The following is a 16,909-nucleotide window of genomic DNA, read 5'->3' on the forward strand; positions in this document are numbered from 1 at the left end:
AGAGAGAAGCACTGTCAATGGTTCAGGCCGAGACCCTTCGTCAGGACAGATAAAATATATTTGTTAAAAGTCTCATTAAGGTAAGTAATGTTTATCTGGTTTTTATATTAAATAAATATATCATGTAAAAATGCTAAATATGTCTATATTAACATATTTTTACAAGAATTGAGTGGGGGTACAAGAGTTATATGGTGCATCTGAACTCGTGCATTTAAAAGTTGACTCATGGAATGTAAAAGGTTGGCCACCCCTGGGCTAAGGGGAGATCATGATAAGGCAATGAGAGGCATGGATAGAGTGGACAGAGAGTATCTCTTTCCAAGGGTTGAAATCTCTAATACCAGGAGGTATGCCTTGAAGGTGAGAGGGGCAGTTTCAGAGAGGACATGAGTTTTTTACTCAGAGAGTGATAGATGCCTGGAATGCGCTGCCTGGTGTGGTGGTAGAGGAAAATACATTAGAGGCTTTTAAGAGATGTTTAGATAAGCACATGAATATAAGGAAGATGGAAGGATATGGGCATTGTGTAGGTAGGAGGGAATTTTTTGGTGTTTTTTATTTGCTTTTTAGCTGTTTTGGCTTAACTTTGTGGGCTGAATGACCTATTCCTGTGCTGTACTGTTCTATGTTCTAAGATATAATGGAAAATGTGGAAAAGGATTTAGGACTCAGAATGTATATAAGGCTCCTGGTAGAGCAGCTACATAATAGATATATTAGTGAAATTGATACCTGAAGTATTAGAAAGGTAGAAGATTATATGAAATTAGCTAAGGGATAGTAAGTAAAGTATAGGTGGATATGTTAAATGTTCTCAGGACTCATGGTGGAGCCTTTATAGATATATATGCAGGCCACCAATAAACATCTGAGATACGGTTCTTTGTGATGTATATTAATGGTCTGCATACAGATATATAAAACATAATTTTGAAGCTTACAGAACTTAGTAACCACTATGGATGACAGCAATAGACTTTGGAAGGACACTGAGAACAGGCCCCATTTAACCTGGGTAACTGATTCATGGGTTAATAAAAAATGAAGATTGGTGATAGAGTATTGAAGGGGACACAAGAACAGATACCTGTGGGAGTATATATCCAAGACTGTGGAGATGGTAGGATAAAGTGAGAAATCTGTAAAGATAATCAGTAAAAGATCCATCACTTTACTAACAGAGAAAAGAGTATCAAAGTAATGAAGTTTTGCCATGTGGTTAGACATCATCAAGAATATTGAGGTCAATGTTGAACACTACAGTTTATGTAATCTCTTTCAGCCATACATCTCACCCCTCCCCACCCCCAGACATCAGTTTCCTCTTTGACAATTCCAATTTTAAAGGCTCTAAGAATGCTGATCATATACTCAACTACCAAATCTCTGGGCTCTACATTCACTTCCTAAACCTACTTCACTTTTCTCCAATATAACACTTCTTAAAAGCTACTACTTCAACTAGCTTTTTGTTATTTTTCTGAGTATTCCTTCATCCCTTTATATAGCACAACATTATCTTTTGTTTGATGACACTGCTATTTTGCAGCTTGTGAAGATTTACTAAGGTGAAGATGTCATAAGAATAAATCTTGTGTAAAACAGATAATAGTTCAATATTGTTTTTCAATTCTCTCCATATTTATTTGACTCAGAATAATTAGTGATGGAGTCTGGCCTATATTTGAGTCTGACCTCTGACATCTCTGACCTTAGAACAACATGCACATGATTTGAACATAGGTTGGAGGTCAAAACAAAAAATGAAATCTGCAGATGCAGGACATCTAAAACAAAAGCTGAATCTGTTGGAAGCACTTGGCAGATCAGGCAGCATCTGTGGAAAGGAACAGTTAAGGATTCAGATCAAGGATGCTTCATCTAACAGTCTGTGTTGTGTAAGTTACCTTGGACATTGTAGAGAAGAGTTTCATTCAGTTGTGATTCACTTATAAAATTTTCACCTTTATACTTGCAAAGTCATAGAGGTATGGCCATGTCTTTAGAAATATTATTTATGCCAAATTAATTTTAATGTACTATATCGTTCCAATGTATTCTAACATTTTCACTTCCTGAAATAATAATAAGGTTTTGGTATGCCTAGCAGACATTCCTTCCTGTTTTCATAGTTCTTTGATATTTGTTTTCTTTGAAGGCTGCTTTCTACTGAATGCATTACCTCAATCAACATTCTGTACACAACTAATTCAAACTCAGGCACTTCTGTGAAATCTATCCAGGAAATGACTGCAAGCTACACAACAGACTTCATTGAAAATTATATGCAAGGACACAGAAATCCAATTTTACAACTTATGACATTTTTTGCACAAATTTCTCTCTTGTGTTTTGTTGGTTCAGCATTTTTAACTACTATGATAGCAATTTTATTAAGCTTGGATAAAATACAATAATCAAAAATGAAATTCAGCCAATTAATTCAACTATATTAATCTGTAAAGCCTTCGGTATGCCAATGATAATTTCTAGTTCTGATGTCAATATTTATATCTTTGGAACAAATAGAAGACTGATATTTAACTATTAATAATTTTACAGAAAAGAGTTTAAGAGTCACAAGGTAATGATGCAGCTCTATGAAACTCTGGTTGGGCCACACTTGGAGTGCTGTGTCCAGTTCTGGTTGCCTCACTATAGGAAGGATGTTGAAGCATTGGAAAGGGTACAGAGGAGATTTACCAGGATGCTGCCTGGTTTAGAGAGTATGGATTATGATCAGAGATTAAGGGAGCTAGGGCTTTACTCTTTGGAGAGAAGGAGGATGAGAGGAGACATGATACAGGTGTACAAGATATTAAGAGGAATAGATAGAGTGGACAGCCAGTGCCTCTTCCCCAGGGCACCACTGCTCAATACAAGAGGACATGGCTTTAAGGTAAGGGGTGGGAAGTTCAATGGGGATACTAGAGGAAGGTGTTTTTACTCAGAGAGTAGTTGGTGCGTGGAATGCACCGCCTGAGTCAGTGGTGGAGGCAGATACACTAGTGAAGTTTAAGAGACTACTAGACAGGTATATGGAAGAATTTAGGATGGGGGTTATATGGGAGGCAGGGTTTAAGGATTGGCACAACATTGTGGGCCAAAGGGCCTGTAATGTGCTGTATTATTCTATGTTCTATATTCTATCCATTGTGTTGAATAGTCACTCCATCCACCATCAACACCCCATGGTTGTATTATGTTTGATCTACAAGTCCCCCAGCCGCACCTCCACATAGTTCCCTTAACAATATCTCAGAGGCACATACACTTTAGTACTGAGAAGGATGAACGCTAAAAGATTACCTGCAAGTTTCCCTCCAAGTCACAAAACATTCTCCCCTCCAACTAGGTTTGTTATCTTTATTACGTTCATACTGGTTGAATATCCTGAAGGACTACATAATAACAGCTTGGGAGTACTCTCACTATACATACTTATTAATGTGTTTATGTTAGTGGAAATTAACGATTAGCATTAAATCATGACTTTGCTGACAAAGGCCACACCCCATGAATTAAAAACAGAACTTTATATTGTACTTGTTTGCAGTACTCCTGCTTTAATGTACAGTGGATTTTGGTTTACTGAGACACATCAAGGCCAGTACATTTTGGCCCAATTAAGCCGCTGCCCTAATTAACCAAAGTTTCATAGAAATAATTTAAAAGTATAAAAAATACAAATTATCATTTGACTCAGTGACAATTTATGTATTTAAATGAAATACAGAACAAATTAGAACACTACCGACCCCTCTACACTACTATACAACTGTGTACCAGTTCCTAATAGTTATGGATGGAGTGATTCATTCACCATGTTCTTATGATGGACTGTAAGTGAACAGAGTCAGTGCAGGCACCTGGTGCAGATAACGGATTGCCTTTGTACAATGCTCTAGATGATTGCATCATCCAAATTCTTCATAATTCCTAACTTTTTGAAATTGTGAACTCGTTTCATTTTCTTTCCCGGCCATTTCTAACATCTTCAGGTGTGGATACTTGAAACCAAAGTGAACAAAACAGCTCTGAATTGTCTTCCTGCTTATTTCTTACCAACCATCAGTGACAAAAATCATTTGCCTTTTGAAAACAAACACGTGTGACCGACACTATTTATAAACTGATCACTCTAAGCATGGAGCTATGTGTAATGGCCATGAAAGTGCACGCGACTGATGCGACTTAGAAACTGCTCGGCAACGGTTCACTGCTGCAATTAAGTGGCATTGTGTCCCAAATGGATGATGGGAATCCCAAGTATTTTCTCAATGTAGTTTTTATTCTTGAAGAGCTGTCCCAAAAAGATGGCCGCACTGATTGACGAATGGTCCAATTAACCAGAATCCACTGTATTTATTTGTTATTTAGAGGTGCAGCAGAAAACAGGACCTTCTAGCCCAATGAGCTGCACAGGCCAGCAACCACAGGACAATTTACAATGATTAATTAACTGGTACCTCTTTGGATTGAGGGAGGAAACCAAAGCACTTGGAGGAGACTCAAGTACTCATGGGAAGAACGTGCAAATTTCTTACTTACAGCATCGAAACTGAACTCCAATGCCCCAAGCTGTATAGCGTTGTGCTGGCTGCTACGTTACCATTATTTGAATTAGGCTACCTGGTTACCTGGGGGAAATCATATAGTCTGAGGTGAATAAGAACTCTGCACACAGATGGCACCAGAGGTCAGGAGTGAACCTGGAACATTTACTGCTGTCTTGCAGCTTTCATCTTCTAAGTATTTCTTCAAATATGGTTAACTAGGACCTAGAAGATCTTTCGGAGGAGCAAGCATTACCAGGTAATTCTAGGTTGTATGAACGGTTCCTTCTATGGATAGTTCAACAATTTGTTTGTGAAGTGAATTTTGACAACTGACATAAAAACAGGACCCCCCCAGTACCTCCTCCACCCATTGGCATGTAACTTAATGGACAGAGAAGGATGTATCACCTTCCTAGTTCTTCCTGAAGAAGTACCTTTATCTACAAGATTAGGCAAAGTATTATAGCTTATATTTTTCCTCATTCATCCAGCCTTACTTTAAGATTAGAGTTAGACAATACCCCATCGGCAGCAGTATGGAATATTCTATTACTCCTATAAAGCATTGAGCACAGGTACATTTTATCCAAGAGTCAAAACAAAGTGGGAAAAAAACTGTAATTATCATTGTTTCATTCCCTGGGAAACCCATCTTTAAAGAAATATGATGAGGCAATTTAATCAAAATTTCTGGTGGGTAGAGAAATAATGTCAACTGCTCATGAAATAATGCTATTGTGAACTCCAGCTTCTTTGCATCTTATTAGCCCGTGAAAACTATGGCAATCTTCTCTGTCAGGTATTCGTTATATGGTCCTGACCTTTGTCATGATTAATAAGAGGCATATTATATCACTTTTAAATGGCTAAGTCTTCACAGTTCTAAAGGCTAGCAAGCGTTTTAGAGAAAATTTGTTTGCAGCACTTCTATATGCCAAAATGCAAAAAGTTTATAATGTTTACATACATTTCGTGGTGAAATATCACCCACTGGAAATCAAACTGGACCTGATACTTCCCAATGCCACTATCACTTCCCCACAATATTTTGTAAATGTTATAATGCCATCAGTGCACCAGTTTACTTGATGATTGAAAATGGGATCAAATTGCCATGCTTCAAGCCTGTGTGTGTGTGTATATATATATAAAATAAGAAATCTTATCAAGCTGAAAGTAGTAATACCTGCATAATTTAAATATTCAGGAAATAGTTCCAGTTGTGCATGTTTATTATGTATATATTGCTCATAAAAAAACAAATTAAAATCAACGAACCAACAGATGTTGGAAAGCTGAAATAAAACCAGAAAATATTGGAAAGCTCGGCAGGTAAGGCAATATCTGAGAAAAGAGACGCACTCAATAGTTTGGGTCTATGATCCTTCTTCACAGACCTGAAACATTGACTGTTTCTCTTTCCACCGATGCTGCCTAAACTGCTGACTTTTTTCCAGCATTTTCTACATTTATATTTCATAAAATGACAACATCTGCCTTGCTTGAGAAATTGTACCCATTTCTAGCAAATATTCTGTCCACTTGAAAAGTCAACCAAGCACTTTTGGTTGTTATTCACCTTGGTGTAAATGCCTATTACATTTCCTGCACACGAAGATATCATCAGTGGGTATAGCTAACTTCAGGTATTTGATTGGATCTAAATGTCATGATCTGCAAGATTTGAAATTTACTCACAATAGAATACAGTGACCTCCTGCTGAGAGTGCAGCATGACTGATTTAAAGTGGCCCCATTCTTAATAATTTCTCCCATTCCAATTAAATACTAAGTGGCGTTGACAGACTTTGTAAAGAGGCTTACAAGAGTCAATAAATATGGTTGATAAATCTCTTGAACTGGGGAATGCTTTGGCTGATGCTTTTCAAGGAATTCGGGGGGAAGCTGTAATCACAATGTACCATCAGGGATGAACTTTTCAGAGAGATTCAAATCCACTCCACTCCAATTTCCCATCTATTGCCTTTTTTCCTTAATCTCCCTGCCTCCTTATACTTTGTTCTCCATGGGAACCAGCTACTCTACACTGGAATGAAGCAACTACCATCTAGTCAGGCTTTAAGGCTCTTAAAGAGGAATATAAACCATGATGACATCTTCTTGAAACAAGGATATTGTTCACTCATAAGAGGTAGAAATGTGTCCTGGAGCGAACATCCCTTTGGAATTCTCAACATTAACCGAGGAACCCACAAAGTCCCATGACATACGTCGAATATGAACAAGGAAACTTCCTCCTGATTACCACATACAGGCGTTGAACAATTGTTCCTCCATGTTTTATGGAACTTGGAAGAAACTATGAAAGTAACAAAATGACAAAAGGTTCTCTGAGTTGGGGAACTTCCATTACCGAGAGTATGTTGGCAGCAGCACCAAGTGAACAAGCTGACAGAAGCCTCAAGGACATGATCTATCATGTTGGGACTGCAGTGGCAATGTCTGAGGCAATACAAGGGATAAATCGACTTGGCGCTGCCCTTGCCGAGTGTCCTGTTGCAGATGCATCTCAAAGACAGCATTGGTGACAAAGTCACATCTTTACACTAAGGACGCCATTGAGGACTCTGTGTGGCTTTACAATCATGCTAAATCTGGCTGCTGAGAAATCAGCATTTACAGTTGACCTGCTGAGTATTTTGAGTGCTTTCTATTTCTGTGGTCAGTCGCGATTCCACGAACTCCCCGAACCCGACCACAGCTGCTGCCAGTCGCAAGCCCGCGCAGTGTTACTTCTGTGGACTCGAAAAGCACCCCCGAAAACGCTGCCTGGCCCGAGAAGCTACCTGCTCCAGCTGCGGGAAGAAGGGCCATTTCGCCAAGGTCTGTAAGTCTAAACCACGAGCGGGGTCGGGCAGCGCTGCGTGTGAGGCATGGGGGCTGCCATCTTGGTCGCTGCCATCTTGCCTGCCCGTCTCGTGCGAGACATGGGGGCCACCATCTTGCATGCCCGGATGTGGGTGGCCATCTTTGTCGGCGCCAACATGCCCCGCCCCCTACCCACCGGTGTTTACCGGGCACCAAGACGGCGGTTCAACTCTGGCCTCCGTAACCCTCGACCAAAACGCCCCACACCAGCTTGCAAGGTCAATGATGGACATCCTGGTGGAGGGGCACAGGACTAGCTGCCTGTTTGACACGGGCAGCACTGAGAGTTTTATTGACCCGGACACAGTGCAACGCTGCAGACCCATGACACGGCTGGTAAGCCAGAGGGTCACCATGGCTTCTGGGTCGCATTCCACAGACATCCGGGGGGTTGTGTAGTGACACTGGTGGTGCAGGGCACAGAATATCGGGACTTTGCGTTACTGGTCATGCCTCAACTGTGCGCGCCTGTGCTATTGGGGCTGGACTTCCAGAGCCACCTCGAAAGTGTGACAATGGCATATGACGGGCCTCTCCCACCGCTCACTGTCAGGAATCCTCAGTTTTGTGGGACTTAGCCATATACCCCACTACTGACCACACACACACACCGAACCACACACCCCGCCCAGCACCATGCCGACAGCTGCGCTACCGACACCACTTGCAGCCTCTCCACCCTCAAGATCCCTCCCCCACTGCTGTTCGCCAACCTGACCCCTGACTGTAAACCTGTGGCAACTAAAAGTAGGAGGTACAGCACGGGGGACAGGGTCTTCATTCAGTCAGAGGTGCAGCGGCTGCTCGGGGAGGGGATCATTGAGCCAAGCACAAGTCCTTGGAGGGCCCAGGTGGTTGTTGTTCTGACCGGGCAGAAAAATAGGATGGTCGTGGACTATAGTCAAACCATCAATAGGTTCACGCAGCTTGACGCGTACCCCCTACCCCGCATCGCGGATATGGTCAACCAGATAGCTCAGTACAAGGTGTACTCGACAATAGATCTGAAATCCGCTTATCACCAGCTCCCCATCCGCCCAGAGGACCGCCCCTACACCGCCTTCGAGGCGGGCAGCAGGCTCTATCACTTCCTGCGCGTCCCATTCGGTGTCATAAATGGTGTCTTGGTCTTCCAGAGGGAAATGGACCGGATGGTGGACCAGTGCCAACTGAAGGCCACATTTCCCTATCTGGATAACATCACCATCTGTGGTCACGACTGGCCGGATCACAACACCAACCTCCAACGATTTTTCCAAGTGGCCAAAGCCCTGAACCTTACTTATAATAGGGACAAGTGTGTGTTCGGAACCACCTGACTCGCTATCCTTGGGTATGTCGTGGAGAACGGGGTCATTGGCCCTGATCCCGACTGTATGCGCCCCCTGTTAGAACTCCCTCTTCCCACCAGCCTCAAAGCCCTCAGAAGGTGCCTGGGCTTCTTTTCCTATTACGCCCAATGGGTCCCCCATTATGCAGACAAGGCCCGCCCCCTGGTCAAGTCTACCATTTTTCCCCTCTCTGCCGAGGCCTGCGCGGCCTTCAGCCGCATTAAAGGGGACATTGCCAAAGCAACGATGCATGCGGTGGACGAGACCATTCCCTTCCAAGTAGAGAGTGACGCCTCCAATTTCGTGCTGGCTGCTACCCTCAATCAGGCAGGCAGGCCAGTAGCATTCTTTTCTCGTACCCTTCAAGGCCCTGAAATTCGGCACTCCGTGGTGGAGAAAGAAGTCCAAGCCATAGTGGAAGCTATTAGGCACTGGAGGCACTATCTCGCCGGCAAAAGGTTCACCTTGCTGACCGACCAGCGCTCAGTTGCGTTCATGTTCAGCAACCAACAGCGGGGCAAAATCAAAAATGATAAAATTTTGCGGTGGAGAATAGAACTCTCCACCTACAACTATGATATCCTGGACCGGCCTGGAAGGCTCAATGAGCCCCCTGATGCCCTATCCCGGGGAGCGTGTGCCAGTGCACAGCTCGACCAGCTATACGCCCTCCATGCACATCTTTGCCATCCGGGGGTCACCCGATTTTACCATTTCGTGAAAGCCCTGCCGTACTCCCTTGAGGACATCAGGACGATGACCAGGGACTGCCAAGTCTGCGCTGAGTGCAAACCGCACTTCTACCCTCCTGAAAAGGCGCAACTTATCAAGGCCACCTGCCCCTTTGAGCGACTGAGTGTTGACTTTAAGGGCCCCCTTCCCTCCACCGACCGCAATGTCTACTTTCTCAACATTATCGACAAGTACTCGCGGTTCCCCTTTGCCATCCCCTGCCCCGACACCACTACCACGTCCGTCATAAAAGCCCTGCGCCAGCTCTTCACTCTGTTTGGATATCCCTGCTATATCCACAGTGATAGAGGGTCCTCCTTTATGAGTGATGAGCTGCGCTGGTACCTGCTGGCTAGGGGCATTGCTACTAGTCGGACCACGAGTTATAATCCCTGGGGAATTGGACAGGTGGAGAGGGAGAATGCCACAGTGTGGAAGGCCACACTTTTAGCCCCTAAGTCGAAAGGGTTGCCCGTCTCTCGATGGCAGGAGGTCCTCCCCGAGGCACTCCACTCTATCCGCTCCCTGTTATGTACGTCCACCAATGCCACCCCTCACAAGCGCCTATTTTCTTTTCCCAGGAAGTCTGTCACTGGGACCACCCTACCGGCTTGGCTTACATCCCCAGGGCCAGTGCTGCTCCGGAAACATGTGAGGAGTAATAAATACTCCCCGCTGGTCGAGAGGGTTCACCTTCTACATGCGAACCCCCAGTATGCCTACGTGGTCTTACCTGATGGGCGGGAGGACACGGTCTCCGTCTGCGACCTGGCACCCGCAGGAGCAGCAGACCACTATCCCGAACACTCCACGGTAACTAAGAACCCTGTACCTGAGGTGACACCGTGCACACCAAGCCCTACACAGACTCCTCACAACACTCCTATACCAGGCGCCTCGCACACGCATGAGGGATCACTGACGCCCAGTGGGCTGACACCTCCAGTTAGGCCGGAACCAGCACAACCTCCGTCTCCGGTGCAATCACCACCGGCACCTGTGCAATCACAGCCGGTGCTACGTAGATCGCAGCGACAGATTCGACCACCTGATAGACTTAACCTGTAAATATACTTGTAAGAAACTTCGCCCCATGGGGACTCTCTTTTAAAACAAAGGGGGGGGGGGTGAATGTGGTGAACTACACATACCTGTCTGGACATGCCCCCTGCTGACTGCTCCTGTGGCTCCTCCCACAGACCCCTGTATAAAGGCAATTGAGGCCTGAGCCCGGCTCAGTCTCCAGGATGTAGTATGGTGGTCAACTACTGCTTGTTCTTTCTTCCAGTCAATAAAAGCCGATATCGCGCCTTCACGTCTCAGAGAGAGAGTTATTGATGGTGCATCAATTTCTCAGATTTATTGAGGCTTAGTATAATATGTATTGCCTGTTGTAACATTTTGTTTGTTTCATAACTGAGTCTGCAGGTTGTATAGATATTGAAAATGATCAGTCTATGTCTGTGACATAATAATAGAATTTCTATCATATGCTCAGTACATCCTCTTTCCCATCATACAGAATTTTGTACCTTTTAGCTTTAATCATCACTCAGAAACTGATTGGAAAGCTGAGCCTACTGGGCCTGAACACCTCCTTCTGCAACTGGATCCTAGACTTCCTGACTCAGTCAGTCCAGATTGGGAGCAGCATCTCCAACACCATCACACTGAGCACAGGGCTGTGTGCTCAGTCCACTGCTGTTCACTCTACTGACCCACAACTGTGCTGCAACACACACCTCGAACCATATCATCAAGTTCGCCGATGACACGACTGTGGTGGGTCTCATCAGCAAGAACGATGAGTCAGCATACAGAGAGGAAGTGCAGTGGCTAACGGACTGGTGCAGAGCCAACAACCTGTCTCTTAATGTGAACAAAACAAAAGAGATGGTTGTTGACTTCAGGAGGGCATGGAGTGACCACTCCCCGCTGAACATTGACGGCTCTTCGGTAGAGATCATAAAGAGCACCAAATTTCTTGGTGTTCACCTGACGGAGAATCTCACCTGGTCCCTCAACACCAGCTTCACAGCAAAGAAAGCCCAACAGCGTCTCTACTTTCTGTGAAGGCTGAGGAAAGTCTATCTCCCACCCCCCATCCTCATCACATTCTACAGGGGTTGTATTGAGAGCATCCTGAGCAGCTGCATCACTGCCTGGTTTGTAAATTGCACCATCTCAGATCGCAAGACCCTGCAGCAGATAGTGAGGTCAGCTGAGAAGATCATCAGGGTCTCTCTTCCCGCCATCACGGACATTTACACTACATCCTGCATCCGCAAAGGAAACAGCATTATGAAGGACCCCATGCACCCCTCATATAACCTCTTCTCCCTCCTGCTGTCTGGGAAAAGGCTCCGAAGCATTCAGGCTCTCACGACCAGACTATATAACAGTTTCTTCCCCCAAGCTATCAGACTCCTCAATACCCGAAGCCCGGACTGACACCTTGCCCTATTGTCCTGTTTATTATTTATTGTAATGCCTGCACTGTTTTTGTGCACTTTATGCAGTCCTGTGTAGGTCTGTATTCTAGTGTAGCTTTCTCTGTGTTGTTTTTTTTTTACGTAGTTCAGTCTAGTTTTTGTACTGTGTCATGTAACACCATGGTCCTGAAAAACATTGTCTCACTTTTACTGTGCACTGTACCAGCAGTTATGGTCGAAATGACAATATAAGTGACTTGACTTGACTTAAACTCGTTTGTTTCATCTTCTTTATGTAAATGAAAAGCAATCAATCTACTCTAAAGATGAAATCGATCCCTCATTTGTTTCAGACTCGCCATTGTAGGATCATCTTAAACTAAAAGATTTTCATGCCTATACAAAGGGCTTTAAGCTCTGGAGTCCATTATAGTTCACAACTTCAGGCTATCATTTCTTCTTTCATCAATGGTCTCTCCAACATTTGGTATATTTTTTCCATACTTAACCTTGAATATGACTGATTTTATTTTCATAGGCAGTCTCTCACCCAAAAAATAAAACCTCAAAATAGCATACCTATATTATCCACTGCTCTTATCATTTTAAAGGATTTGAGGAAGTTTGTCAAGCAGAAGCCACCCCTCTGGATCTATACAGGTGAATGCGTATTCAGCATTGTCATATAATGAATGCTTCAGCCAATCCTTCATAATGTTTCAATTATTTTACCCACTAATAATCTTCAATAATTTTCAGTTGATCCGTAACTTTAATCTTATAATCCTTAAAGTGTGAATTTAGCGCAGTTGGTAGCTCCATCTTTTAGAATTGCAACAGGGCTGGAACATACCCTATGTTGCCAGTGTTTTCTGATGAATTCATGTACTTCATATAAGCCTTTAAAATAACATTCTGCCTGGGTTGGTAGAGATTTGCATGGCACTCTTTGAGCAGTAACTGATCTTCTTTATATATGGCACAATGTTCACTTTCCAACTATTTGCATCAAAACCCCTGATTTATCTTATTATTGTATTTTACAACCATGGTTCATTTTAAAGTTAATAAGATAGATACAAAATGCTCTTGAATGTTCTGGGAAAATTAGGGGTGTTAAACAATTTCTTTTTTCTCTTTTGTTGAGGAAGACCAACTACTACATCCCATAGTTAAAATGTGCAATTACAATAATGGCCAGTCATGCACCTGTTATATTTTGTAAACAAATATAATCCTGATCCATGGAGATAATCATTGGGAGAAGAACTGAGGCCCTTTCTCCCATTCAACTTCAGACACTAATAGCAGCTGAAAGCATGGTTGACTCCTTTACCTCCTGGAGCTTCAATCCAGACTTCATTTTTGCTGTGGAGCACCATTTTTGCTGTTGGTTTAAAATTTTTTATATTTGTGAAGGTTTGAGATCATGACGATCAGATATCATTGTATCAACCTCTGCAGCTGTTGTTCATATCCCTTTAACTTTCATCCAGATGCCATCTTCCTCTCCTACCATTAATTTTCTCTTTGAGTTACTTGAAGAATTGGAATGTATTGCTGTCTTTTATTGTCTAATGATAGGTGCTATTCCCATGAATAAGTATATCTATTATCCAATGACTAGGAGAAGATCTTCTCCAATTGCTGATATATTATTTGTAGTTTTCTGCCATTGCCTGTAGCAAATTTGATCATTTTTTTTCCAAACATTAGGGATACTTATGCTATGTTGTACACAATAAAGGTTGGAGCTTTATGCTGATTGAAATGTTCACATTTATTTTTATTGCCATTTGATATCTATGAATCAATATGTTTCATTGTTTTTATTTTGAAAAGTATCAGTTCATATATATGCTTTATCACTGTTACATCAGCAAGAGAATATAATTGCTTAAAATAGGCATTCTAGATCCAATATCAACTACAACAACAGCAAGTTTATGCATAAAGTGTAAAATATCATAAAGAACTTCACAAAAGCCTTATCCAGAGAAACCTAACATCCATTCCTTGTTAGGACAGAAACAGGCAAAAATTGTTCTAAGAGCCATGTTAACAAAGGAATGAAGTGTGGAAAAGTGGAGGAAGCTTTAGATCACAAACTCCAGTCTTATTTTGAAATGATTACGTGCTATGAATATAATTTCCTCTGTTAGACAAATATGAATTGATCTTATTCAGATCCCTGATGTATACATTTGGAAATACACACTCAGTGGCTATCTTCTGTACCTAATAAAGTTGCCACAGAGTGTATGTTTGTGGTCTTCTGTTGCTGTAGGCCATCCACTTCAACATTTGACACATTGTGCATTTTCTACTCCACTTTTTAATGCATGGTTATTTGAGGTACTGTCACTTTCCTGTTAACTTGAAGCAGTCTGGCCATTCTCCTCTAACCTCTCTCATTAATGACGTGCTCTTGCCCACAGAACTGCAGCTCACTGGATGTTTTATTTTTTCACATCATTCTCTGTAAACTCTAGAGACTGTGTGTGAAAATGCCAGGAGAACAGCAGTTTCTGAGATAATTAAAGAGCCCTGTCTGGCACCAACAATCATTCCACGGTCAAAGTCGCTTAAATCACATTTCTTCCGCATTCTGATGTTTGGTCTGAACAACAACTGAACCTCTTGACCACGCTTGTATGCTTTTATGCATGGAGTAGCTGCCACGTGATTGGCTGATTAGATATTTGCATTAACGGGCAGGTGTTCAGGCACAACCGTAGGATTCCACGTTTGTGAAATTACTTTGATTTTCATTCATAAGGGTATGTACAGAAGGTCCTGTAAATTCTCAAAATGAGAAGGCCATATAGAGAGTGACTGAGATTATGGTCAAATGGTGCCATGACAGTCTCTCACTGATCGTCACCAAAGCAAAAATCTGATTATCGTCTAGAGGAGGGAGAAGTTGGAAGTCTATGATCCAGTCCTCATTAGGGGATCAAAGGTAGAGAGGGTCAGTAACATAAAATTCCTTTGCCTTGTCCTATCAGAGGATCTGTCCTGGAACCAGCACAGAATTGCCATCATAAAGAAGGCGCGACTGAGCCCATATGTCTTAGAAGTTTGCATAGATTCGGTATGTCACCTAAAACTTTGACAAACTTCTATAGCAGCACAGTGGAGCATATCCTAACTGGCTGCTTCATGGACTGATATGGAAAGCCCAATTTCCAGGAATGAAATAGACAGAAAGTGGTGGACACAGCCCAGTCCACCATAGGGAAATCCCATTCACACCACTGTGCACATTGAGCGCTGCCCCAAGGAAGTAGCATCCATCATCAAGGAACACCGTCATCCAGGTCATTTTCCCCTCTCACTGCCCTCGGGCAGGAGGTACAGGAGCCTTAGGTCCCACACCACCAGATTCAGGAACAGCCATTCCTCTACAACCATCAACTTCTGAATAGAAGGTAACCTCATTTGCCACAACTCTGAACTAGTTCTACAATCTACTAAGACACATTTTCCAGGACTCTCTAACCCGTGTTCTCAGTATTATTTTTTTAAAATTGTATAATTTGTCTTCTTTTGCACATGAGTTGTTTGTAACTTTTTAGTGTATAGTTTTCAAGATTCTATTTTATGTCTTTATTATCCTGTAAAAGCTATTTTTCATGAGCAAGATGGTGCCTGTGAAGCATGGCGATGTGTTGCAGGCTGCTTACAAAGCTTCTAGGTATACCTCTTCTGAACTACTCTCACTGTAATCACTCTGAACACACCGGATACATCGGTGAGACAGAAGGCTCCTTGATACACAGGATGGACCGATCTGCTGAATCAGAGAAGTCAAAAAAGCAGGGGTCTGTGTTTCATGATAAACTCTTGGTGATACTCTGACATGACAGTTTTATCATACTCTTGTAAGGGACAGGATAAGGAATTGGATAATACTTTCCTCAGAATGCTGAAGGAGAAGAACAAGGTGATGGTCAAGGTCATGCTGTGACCACATGGATTTCCTCCGGATGCTCTGGTTTGCAGCTATAAAGAAGGCACGACAGCAGCTATATTTCATTAGGAGTTTGAGGAGATTTGGTATGTCACCAAAGACTTGCAAATTTCTACAGATGTACTGTGGAGAGTATTCTGACTGGCTGCATCACCATCTGGTAAGGCTACTGTGCAGGATTGAAATAAGCTGCAGAGAGTTGTAAACTTAATCAGCTCCATCATGGGTTCTAGCTTCTGTTGTGTCTAAGACACCTTCAAGGAGTGATGCCTCAAAAAGGGGCATCCATCATTAAGGCCCCCCCCCCCCCCATCACCCAGGCTTGTTCTCATTGCTACTGTCAGGATGGAGGTACAGAAGGTACACGCTCAGTGATTCAGGAACAGCTTCTTGCCTTCTGCCATCCAATTTCTGAATGGACAATGAACATATGCTGGTAATATTAAATCTGATTCTAATTCTGACATCTGGACTGGGAATTTTACAAGAGTGAAAAGTGAGAGAATAAAAAGTGAATAAGTAGAAAATTAGTTACAAAGGACAACTGACAAGTCATATCAAAACAAACAGCCAAGGATCTTATGGATCTACTGTATAAAAACAGAAGAGTTAGGACGTGTTAAATCCTTGGAGGGTCAGACTGGGGAGTTTATGATGGGAAACAAGCAACTGGAAGGTATGTTGAATCAATACTTCGCATCAGACTTCATGGCTAAGGACACTGCTAATATTCCAGAAATTGCTGATGAGCTAGTTTGAAATAATATCAAAGTGTCAAGAAATGTAGGGAAGTGTTGACCCAAATGCAGAGGAGCAGAGACAATTCAGCAGTGAATGGTAACTTTAATAAAAAACTGCAAAATAATAAGTCACAAGGGCTTCAAAACAAGAGAGAACTGATAACAAACACAACAGACAACAAGGGCAACAAGGAACTGAAAGCTAGGAGCAACTGGTTGAGGCTGGCTGGTTCAATGGGTAAATAACAAC

At 42.7% G+C, this 16,909-nt stretch overlaps 1 protein-coding gene across 1 annotated transcript in view; it reads right to left on the minus strand.

Annotated features, from left to right (window-relative positions):
• Window positions 1-16,909, minus strand: part of gpr139 (G protein-coupled receptor 139) — a 116,623-nt gene that overhangs the window by 91,611 nt on the left and 8,103 nt on the right. The window lies entirely within an intron of this gene.

This window comes from Hemitrygon akajei, chromosome 11 (genome assembly GCF_048418815.1).
Source record: "Hemitrygon akajei chromosome 11, sHemAka1.3, whole genome shotgun sequence".
Taxonomy (NCBI): Eukaryota; Metazoa; Chordata; class Chondrichthyes; order Myliobatiformes; family Dasyatidae; genus Hemitrygon; species Hemitrygon akajei.